We start from the raw sequence: 11,896 nt of genomic DNA, 5'->3' as shown, positions 1-11,896 counted from the left end.
GAAGCTGCATCACCACTCCACGCCATGACACTCCAGCTGCTGCCCCCCCGTCGCTCAGTCTTCTTTGTCATCGCCATCACCGCGGGCACGACTGACTTTGGACCAAAGGACTCACACCAGGTCCTGACTGTAACCTGGCAGGTTGTCGACACGGCTTCAGGGAAGGTCATGAACTCCACCCACGCGGAAAGCAGATCCATAGTGGGACAAGAATGCCCACTCAGGCACAAAAGAAAAGGGGGGAATGTGGGACCCCTGGAAGGTTAACTTGACCCCCTGCCTCCATTTTGTGTCCCCCATCTTGAATGACTATGTCCCCTATTTGACCCCCTGCCTCCATCTTGTGTCCTCCATCTTGAATAACTATGTCCCCTACCCCGCTCAAGCCACGCCCATTCCCACGGAAACCATGCCCAGCAACCTGTGCAACAATACCCTGACCCTCCTCAGCCAATCAGCTAAGGTCACAATAAACCACCCCCCCTTGGAAAGCCCCTACCTGTTTTTCCAAAAGTATAAAAGCAAAAAGGGAATTTTGTTCAGGGTCTCAGACCGAGTCCTGTGTTCTGATGGGCCACTGAGACCCTAGTTCGAACGAGCAATAAAGACCTGTTTTGCTCTTGCATCTCGTGACTGAGGCTGGTGACTGCGGCTCCACACGGGGGACTCAAGGAAACAGGGCACAACAGCGCAACTAATCCTGAGAGAGCAACAGGAACGAGGACGGCATCAGACTGCATATACTACCTGGAGAAAAGAGCAGACCTCAGCTAACGGGGCAACGTACCAGAGCTGTGGCTCCGCGGGACCCGAGCCCCTTCCCCACCCCAGCTCACCGGCAGGAGGGAGAGAAACAGAGCAGGGAGGGAGTGGAAGGCTCCGGACTGCTGAATACCTAGCTCCAGAGATCTGCTCTGGGAGCACAAACCTACATTCCATGGTGCTTTCATGAGACTTACATGACTACTGGGTTGGAAAGTTAATACAGGCAGAGTTCCTGGGGAGACTGGGATTCTGGCTGCTTGTGGAAAGCAGGGATCCATATCTGGCTGCTCTGGGACAAAAGCTTATATCTGTGTGCTCAGCCCACTGGTTCAGGCACTGGAGACAGGCACAGGAGCCAGGAGGTGGGGAACATCTCTTTCCTCCCCCCAGGCACCAATACCACTCCCCTGCGACCCCCAACATTGCTTTAGGGGCTGAGCAGCTCCAAAATAGAGCTTCTGGACACGAGAGGGCTCCATATACAAATATGAAATGCCAAAGAAACCTGGTCCACAGTAAAATTATTAATACAACTCCCGAGAAAGATTTAAATGATATGGACCTTGTGACTCTTCCTGAAAGGGAGTTCAAAATAAAAATCATCAACATTCTAATAGAGGTAAGGAAAGACATCCAAGAACTCAGGAATGAATTCAGGTTGAGATCCAATCATTGAAGAGCACAATGGAGGGTATTAAAAGCAGGTTGGATATGGTGGAGGAGACGATAAATGAAATAGAAACTAGAGAAGAGGAATACAAAGAAGCTGAGGCACAGAGAGAAAAAAGGATCTCTAAGAATGAAAGAATATTGAGAGAACTGTGTGACCAATCCAAACGGGACAATATTCGCATTATAGGGGTACCAGAAGAAGAAGAGAGAGAGAAAGGGATAGAAAATGTCTTTGAGGAGGTAGTTGCTGAAAACTTTCCCAATCTGGGGAAGGAGATAGTCTCTCAGGCCATGGAGATCCACCAATCTCCCAACACAAGGGACCCAAGGAAGACAATACCATGACACACAGTAATTAAAATGGAAAAGATCAAGGATAAGGACAGACTGTTAAAAGCAGCCAGAGACAGAAATAAGATCACATACAAAGGAAACCCCATCAGGCTAACATCAGACTTCTCGGCAGAAACCTTACAGGCCAGAAAGGAGTGGCATGATGTATTTAATGCCATGAAGCAGAAAGGCCTGGAACCAAGATGACTTTATCCGGCAAGATTATCATTTAAATTTGAAGGAGGGATTAAACAATTTCCAGATAAGCAAAAGCTGAGAGAATTTACCTCCCATAAACCATCTCTACAGTCTATTTTGGAGGGACTACTATAGATGGAAGTGTTCCTAAGGTTGAATAGCTGCCACCAGAGGTAATAAAACCACAGTAAAGAAAGTAGAACAGCTAATTACAAAGCAAATGCAAAATTAAATTAACTATCCCCAAAGTCAATCAACAGATAGACAAAAAGTACAGAATATGATACCTAATATATAAAGAAAGGAGGAGGAAGAAAAAGGAGGAGAAACAGAAAAGAACCTTTAGATTGTGTTTGTAACAACATACTAAGTGAGTTAAGTTAGACTCTTAGATAGTAAGGAAATTAACCTTGAACCTTTGGTAACCACGAATCTAAAGCCTGCAATGGTAATAAGTACATACCTATCCATAATCACCCTAAATGTACATGGATGGAATGTACCAATCAAAAGATATAGAGTCACTGAATGGATAAAAAAACAAGACCCATCTATATGCTGCTTACAAGAGACTCACCTCAAACCCAAAGACATGCACAGACTAAAAGTCAAGGGATGGAAAAAGATATTTCATGCAAACAACAGGGAGAAAAAAGCAGGTGTCACAGTACTAGTATTAGACAAAATAGACTTCAAAACAAAGAAAGTAACAAGAGATAAAGAAGGACATTACATAATGATAAAGGCACAGTCCAACAAAAGGATATAACCATTATAAATATATATGCACCCAACACAGGAGCACCAGCATATGTGAAACAAATACTAACAGAACTAAAGGAGGAAATAGAATGCAATGCATTCATTTTAGGAGACTTCAACACACCATTCACTCCAAAGGACAGATCCACCAGACAGAAAATAAGTAAGGACACAGAGGTACTGAACAACACACTAGAACAGATGGACCTAATAGACATCTATAGAACTCTACATACAAAAGCAACAGGATACACATTCTTCTCAAGTGCACATGGAACATTCTACAGAAGAGACCACATACTAGGCCACAAAAAGAGCCTCAGTAAATTCCAAAAGACTGAAATTCTACCAACCAACTTTTCAGACCACAAAGGCATAAAACTAGAAATAAATTGTACAAAGAAAGCAAAAAGGCACACAAACACATGGAGGCTTAAGAACATGCTCCTAAATAATCAATGGATCAATGACCAAATTAAAATAGAGTCAAGCAATATATGGAAACAAATGACAACAACACACAGCCCCAACTTCTGTGGGACGCAGTAAAAGCAGTCTTAAGAGAAAAGTATATAGTAATCCAGGCATAGTTAAAGAAGGAAGAACAAACCCAAATGAATAGTCTAACATCACAATTATCAAAATTGGAAAAAGAAGAACAAATGAGGCCTAAATCAGCAGAAGGAGGGACATAACAAAGATCAGAGAAGAAAAAAAATAAAATTGAGAATAAAACAATAGAAAAAATCAATGAAATCAAGAGCTGGTTCTTTGTGAAAATAAACAAAATAGATAAGCCTCTAGCCAAACTTATTAAGAGAAAAGGAGAATCAACACACATCAACAGAATCAGAAACGAGAAAGGAGACATCACGACGGACCCCACAGAAATACAAAGAATTATTAGAGAATACTATGAAAACCTATGTGCCAACAAGCTGGAAAACCTAGAAGAAATGGACAACTTCCTAGAAAAATACAACCTTCCAAGACCGACCAAGGAAGAAACACAAATCTATTTACCAGCAAAGAAATTGAAGCAGTAATCAAACCAATTACCAGCAAAGAAATTGAAGCAGTAATCAAAAAACTACCCAAGAACAAAACCCCGGGCCAGATGGATTTACCTCGGAATTTTATCAGACATACAGAGAAGACATAATACCCATTCTCCTTAAGGTTTTCCAAAAAATTGAAGAGGAGGGAATACTCCCAAACTCATTCTATGAAGCCAACATCACCCTAATACCAAAACCGGGCAAAGACCCCACCAAAAAAGAAAAGTACAGACCAATATCCCTGATGAACGTAGATGCAAAAATGCTCAATAAAATATTAGCAAACCAAATTCAAAAATACATCAAAAGGATCATACACCATGACCAAGTGGGATTCATCCCAGGGATGCAAGGATGGTACAACATTCCAAAATCCATCAACATCATCCACCACATAAACAAAAAGAAGGACAAAAAACACATGATCATCTCCATAGATGCTGAAAAAGCATTCAACAAAATTCAACATCCATTCATGATAAAAACTCTCAAAAAATGGGTATAGAGGGCAAGTACCTCAACATAATAAAGTCCATATATGATAAACCCACAGCCAACATCATACTGAACAGTGAGAAGCTGAAAGCTTTTCCTCTGAGATGGGGAACAAGATAGGGATGCCCAGTCTCCCCACTGTTATTCAACATAGTACTGGAGATCCTAGCCATGGCAATTAGACAAAACAAAGAAATACAAGGAATCCAAATTAGTAAAGAAGAAGTTAAACTGTTACTATTTGCTGATGACATGATATTGTACATAAAAAAACCCTAAAGACTCCACTCTGAAACTACTAGAAATAATATCAGAATACAGCAAAGTTCCAGGATACAAAATTAACACACAGAAATCTGTGGCTTTCCTATACACTAACAATGAACTAACAGAAAGAGAAATCCGGAAAACAATTCCATTCACAATTGCATCAAAAAGAATAAAATACTTAGGAATAAACCTAAACAAAGAAGTGAAAGACCTATACCCTGAAAACTATAAGATACTCTTAGGAGAAATTAAAGAGGACACTAACAAATGGAAACTCATCCCATGCTCTTGGCTAGAAACAATATCATAAAAATGGCCATCCTGCCCAAAGCAATATATAGATTTGATGTAATCACTATCAAATTACCAACAGCATTCTTCAATGAACTGGAACATATAGTTCAAAAATTCATATGGAAACACCAAAGACCCCGAATAGCCAAAGCAATACTGAGAAGGAAGAATAAAGTGGGAGGGATCTTGCTCCCCAACTTCAAGCTCTACTACAAAGCCACAGTAATCAAGACAGTTTGGTGCTGGCACAAGAACAGAGCCACAGACCAGTGGAACAGAATAGAGACTCCAAACGTTAACCCAAACATATATAGTCAATTAATATATGATAAAGAAGCCATGGACATACAATGGGGAAATGACAATCTCTTCAACAGATGGTGCTGGCAAAACTGGACAGCTACATGTAGGAGAATGAAACTGGATCATTGTCTAACCCCATACACAGAATGGACTAACAGTTACCAAAGGGAAAGGGAAGGGAGGGATAAGGGTGGGGAAAAAGAAAGGGGGCATTACGATTAGCATGTATAATGTGGTGGGGTGGGGCACAGGGAGGGATGTGCAACACAGAGAAGAGAAGTAGTGATTCTACAGCATCTTACTACGCTGATGGACAGTGACTATAATGGGGTGGGGGGGGGACTTGGTGAAGGGGGAAGTCTAGTAAACATAATGTTCTTCATGTAATTGTAGATTAATGATAAAATGAATTTTAAAAAATATAGTCATACTATATAAAATTAAAGCAAATAAGTATTGATATCAAGTACACAGCAAAATTAAAATTTTGTTCTCAGTTATAAAAACAAAGTTTTTTTAAAGTATTAGTCTGCTTTTAATGTTAAAAAATTGCAAAAAGTTTTTTAATTGTTTTATCAAAGTAGTTTCTCATGCTAAAAATTTCAATAATTTAAGTATTTAAAATGAAATCTTAATATAAAAAGAACTAAAAGCTGAATTTAAATAAATAAATAAATAAATAAATAATGATGCTGAGTCTCCGTTCTCCTGTTCTCAACTCTCCAATGATTCCCACTGCTGAAGAATGAGATGCACCCCCTTTTCCACAGCCTACCAGGCCCTGCATAATCTGGCCCCGAGTACTGTTCTCTCCTTTGTCCACAGGGCTCCAGCCACACTGTTCTGGTTATTCCTCAAACTCGCCCAGCTCACTTCTGTGTCAGGGTCTTTGGCTCAAGTTTCCAATTCATTAAAGACTCTACTCAATGTGACCTCTGGAGATGGCACCCCTCTGAGCAGTGTACCTACAATTGCCCAACCTCTCACTCTATGCCAGGCCTTTGCTTCATTTTTCTTCCTGGTACTTATCCCTATCTGACTTTATCTATTTCCTGTTTCCCTTCTCCAGTATGCAGTCTGGATGAGGCAGGGGCTTTGCTTTCACCTCCAGTGCTTAGACCAGAGCCCAGCACGAGAATGTGCTCAATAAATACCTGGAAACAGAAGGGAAAGCTCAATACTATAACCACAGACAAATGGGACTCTGTATTTGGTACAGGATTAAAGTGGCATCTCAAACCAGAGGGAGGAAGGTAGACTCACCAACACAGGGTGGTGGGACCACTGGGAAGCCATGTGGAAAAATAATGAAGTTGAAGATGGTGGATTTTTTACAGGTATGTAACTTGGCCCCCTCTTAAAACTCCACTTTCAAAAAGCATAAATCCAAAAGAAAGAAGAGAATGGGAGAGGGGACCACAACAAAATTTCTGACGGTAGAAAATAAACGAACAAGTACTATTAGCAAATCAAGCAAGCAATAAGAAAAGGTGAAAATTTAACCCAATTTACACCCAGAATCCTTACAAGGCTCAGAAATTAGCGGTACCACTAGAAGGGAACATGAAGGTAAGATAGCAGAGGGGGGCCACTATAGGAAGATTGATAGAAGAGGGTTTAAAAAACAACTTAAAAAATAAAAACAGTAGAACCCTAGATCCCCTCTCAACCTTCCCCCGACTCCCACCCCTCATGGCTACAACCCAGATCCTGGCAGACCAGAAATTTATTTTTAGGAGAGGGTAGAAGAAGGTCCCTGGACAGGTGGACACAAGGCACGGGAGACATAGAAGAGACCAACAACAAAGGGATTATATGAAAGTTCACATACTAGCTGCTGAGGAGGTTCAGACCCCAGCCTTCTTTTACCCAGCCCTGGGAGCACTGCCAGCAAGGCACAGAGCTCATAATAAATGGTGAGACCTCCCCAAACAGGCTTTCATCCCCCACTAGACCCCCAGAACTCCTAGCACAGGGGAAAAAATACACTGTCATCAGAGCATATCATCAAGAAATTCCAGTTCACTAAGGATGAGAGGAGGCTCTAGAAATTTCTAGACAAGGAAAAGCAGGTCATATACAAAGTATCAGTATTCAGAATGACGTGGGACTTCCCAACTGCAACACTGAAAGCTGGGACACAACAGAGCAATTCCTTCAAAATCTGTTGAGACTTCTGGGTACATGCCCCAAAAGAATCAAAAACAGGGCCTCAAACAGATATTTGTACACCCATGTTCACAGAAGCACTATTCACAATAGCCAGAAGGTAGAAACAACCCAAGTGTCTACTGATGGATGAATGGATAAACAAATGGTTTATATACTCAGTGGAGTATTATTCAGCCTTAAAAGGAAGGACATTCTGATACAAGCTCCAACATGGATGAACCTACACTAAGTGACGTAAGCCAGACACTAAAAGGCAAATGCTATATAATTCCACTTATATGAGGTACCTAGAGCAGTCAAATGTGTAGGCAAAAACTAAAATGGTGGTTGTCAGGGGCTGGGGAGATGGGGGAAAGGGGAGCTGCTGTTCAATGGGAATGGTTTCAGTTTGAGAAGACGAGAAAGTTCTAGAGATGAACAGTTGGTGATGGTTGTACAACAATGTGAATGTAGTTAATACCACTGAAGTGTACATCTAAAAATGGTCAGAATACGGGTAAGATTCCTCAAGGGAGGAACAACCTAAGACAGGCACAGTCGCAGGGGGGCCATCAGGTGAGAAACTGGGGATCAACAGAGGTGAGGCTTAGAACCTCACCTCCCCTGTTTTGAGAGAAATCTTCTGCATCCGTGGATGTTTTAATGCCCTTGTCTAGCTCGGATTAACACATAGTCTACAGGCACACACCTGATCATCTACATTTGCTCTCTTACAACACTAAACTATGTTTTCTACCTTTATCTTGCATCTACCTACCACTTCAGCATTTTATTAAAAACAATAATAATAATATAAATCAAGTATAAAAATCAAACGAATATTCATATTTGACCTGATTGTTTATAGTTCATGATGCATTATCAAAACCGAAAGTTTCTGTGATATGACTGCCCTTGCACTGTTCACCATGTAAGAACTTATTCACTATGTAAGAACTTGTTCACCATGTAAGAACTTGTTCGTTATACTTCAGAAGATTGGAGACTGACGAGAATTAGGCTTGGGGTGGATTAATGATTGTGCATTGAGTCCCCTATACAGAATTTTATTGTTGTTAACAACCAAACCCATTTGATCAATAAATATGAGAGATGCCCTCTCAAAAAAAAAAAAAAAAAAAAAAAAGAGGTAGAAACTAACATGTAATGATATGGATAGACCTCTAAGTCTTGTTTGTGAAAAATAAAAAACAAAACAATAAAAAAATTAAAAAATAATAAAAAAAATGGTCAGAATAGTAAATTGTATGTTAAGTCTATTTTTCCACAATAAAAGTAAATCTGAAGAAAAAAACCGGCTAAACTTTTCTCATACACTCATGGGAATCTATGAGAATTTATCCCACAGTTGTACTTATATGAAATGATAGAAGTTTAAGGTTACTCACTGTAGCATTGTCTGTGATACCAATGCTGGAACCAACCCAAATGACGGGACAGCAGTGAGATAACGTTATTTCCGTACAAGGGAACAAGAGGTAATTGCTGAAAACAATGAAGCTCTTCAAGAATGGAGAGAGGTCTCCAAGATACACTCCTAAGTATAGAACAGAGTGCATAAGGTATCATTCCCTAAAAAGCCTCTTTAAAGGTTTTATTTCAGGGTCAAATAACATAGCGCTTCTATTAATTAACTGCCTGAAACACCTCTAAGTCTTTTTTTTTTCTTACTTTCTCAGGTATATTCTTTGATTATCCTTCATATGGCAATGGCTTTGTGACATCATTTTACAGAGAAAAAATAAAGATGACTCTGTCTTCTAACATGTACATTTATAATCATAAAACTGCCTTCTTGAGCACATTTCTGACAGAAGAAAATTTCCATTTTCAATAAGTGTTGATAAGAACTGAGTCCTCTGCTTCCATTTTTACAGTCTTTATGATTGAAATAACTTTCCATAGATCAGCTTCTGACTCCAGATGCTTCAGATCCTGTTTACCTTCCTTTATGTATGTCCATCTGGGGCAGATGCCACAGGACACCTTTGTATGGTGATACTACCTCTGTTCCTGCAACTTTGTATCATGGCAGCCTTTCCTTTCAACATCACAGACTGACATCTGACCAAGAGCAAAGTTTGAACATTGAAACAAAAACAAAACAAAACAAAACCCAGCTTAGAAAAATGTCAGGCAAACAATAATCTTGTGGGAAAAACGACCTGCAACAAATAAGACAAACATGAGATGAGCATCCTTACTACTGAGAATAGCTTGCAGGTCAAAAACTCATGAAGATCTCAAGAGATACGGAGGTAATTCACAGGTGACAAATGTCCGATAATCATGGACTTGTAAAATACTCAATCTCACCAATAATAAAAAACGCAGATTAAAAGAACCGAAGGCCATTCCTCCGGCATCAAATGAGCACAGATCAACACAAACTTGCAAACACTTGATGTAGCTAAGGACTGGGTAAGACAAACCCTCCAACACTACAAATGCTGTCTTGGAGGGCCCTTCAGTTCATATGCCTTAAAAACAGTCTTACTCATTGTCTCAGTAATTCCACTCCAGAAATCTATTTCAGAAGATTTTCAGAATTGCAAAGATATTTATGTATGAAATGCTAATTGCAGCTCTGTTGAAAATTGGGAGAAATGTAAATAAGAAGAAGGAGAGAAAACACCTCTTGGGATGTGTGTCTATATTTGCAAGTGTTTACAAGAACGTGGAGCAAGGGGGGAGGATAAGTAGCTGTTATCACCCCTAATGCTGGAAGGTGGGGATGGGGGGTTATTCGCTTTTCTTTATATCCCTCTGCATTGTTCAACTTGCCATGATTAACGTGGTGTGTTTGCTTTTGTAATTAAAAAAAAAAAATGCTCCAGAAAGTCAGAAATTCCCACACATAAAAAAGATGAAACCATACCAAATGGAATCTGATCCCCATCTATCCTAACACCCAGACCCTACTAAAAAGAGCGAATTAAAAAAGTACAGTCATTAGGTCTCCCAGGGCCCACAACAGCCAACTCTGACCAGTACAGCCATGATTAGAGGTGCCCATACCTAGCAGTTTATGGGTAGGAAAGCAGGTTACCAGAAAAATCAAAAGGGATTTTTTAAACCTCCAAATTAAAGCACAACATTCGTGACTTAATCTGTGTCTAGAAGCAGAGGGCATCAAAAGAGGAGACTGGCATGCCTACCTGCAAGTCATCACCACATCCCTGCCACACTGACACCCCAGGTTCAAATGCTGTGACTCGGGCCCATTCAAAATATCCCACTGGAACAAAGCTTAGCCTGGCTGTTTAAGAAAGCCATGAAGACAAAAAAAAAAATACAACTTTTGCATAATACTCCTCACCACTTAAACCAGCAAAGATATTTTTTAAAAAAAAGATAAGCCCCAGTGTTGCCTCAGCTGGCAAACAGGTATTTATATATATGCTGCTTTCAGAAACATCTCAGCCTTTGACAATAGAAGGCCAAAGAAGAAACAGACCCATCAGGGTTATCATGTCCAACTTCTCATTTTTCAGAGGAAGGAAAAGAAACTGGAACTCAGATTGTCAAAGGCCACGCAAGTTATTAAAGGCAGAGCTCAGATAATCTGATAAATGGTACTTGCTCTTCCGTAAGCACTGAGCATTATTCACAAATGGCTTTCACATCATTATTTTCTTTGAGCCTCACCAAAACCGGATGTTTCCGCAGCTGAGAAAACTGAGGCTCAGTGGGTTTGGGTGATTTGCCTACATCACCTGGCTGGTAGCTCCAAGTCTCATACCCTTTCCACCAGCCAGCACTGTTGCCCAACCCATCATGGCAGTCTAGGTAATGTGTTCCCCAGCTTCAAGCACACAGCCTGTCAAGTACTAGGCACTCAAAAATTAGATGAATGAGTCAATACCCAACAACTACGAGAAAGCTAAGCAAATTGTGGGTGACCAACAAGATACAACATGGTCTTTAAGAAGGGAGATGTTGGTAAGCTGAAATCCACATTCAGTGAAAATGCAGAAGCTCACATAAGAGGGCCACAAATCTTCTAGGCCTCCAAGACAGGCCTCCACCTGTTTGGCCTCAACTACCCAGAGCTGCCTCACCTGATCACCCTACTTCCCATCTCTTCTCAGCCAGTCTCAGGAACCCGCAGGGGCTCCCTACTGTCCACAGTGCCAAATCCAAATTTACCCTGGCCTTCCCAGGCCCCACCAGCTGACCAAACCCAGCTGTTTCCTGAATTACTCACTGACCCTGGCCTTTCCTAGACTCTCCCCCTGACCCCCGCCCAGAGCCCCTCCTTTGTGCTGCCAGATCCAGCTTTGACTCGTGGTGACTCCCAGTGAACACTGGTTCCTTTACCCATTTCCATCAACCCCACATGAAAAGGGCAGCAGCGTTTTTTTTTTAATGAAAGTGTATTTACATGATCATTTTTTGAACTTAGATGATAACCAAGGTCACTGGAAACGGACACAATCAACAAGGACCCCATTATCAGGCACTCTCATTAGGGTTTCCAGGTATAGAGGGAGGAATTGCCTCATGAAAGCTATCCAGTCCCTTTTTGGGCCTAAGCGGTCTTGAGTTCTTGACTCTTCCTAAAATGGCTCCCT

The sequence above is a fragment of the Manis javanica genome, chromosome 5 (assembly GCF_040802235.1).
Source record: "Manis javanica isolate MJ-LG chromosome 5, MJ_LKY, whole genome shotgun sequence".
Classification (NCBI taxonomy): Eukaryota; Metazoa; Chordata; class Mammalia; order Pholidota; family Manidae; genus Manis; species Manis javanica.
The sequence above is the reverse complement of the archived record's forward strand: the minus strand, read 5'-3'. Positions refer to the sequence as shown.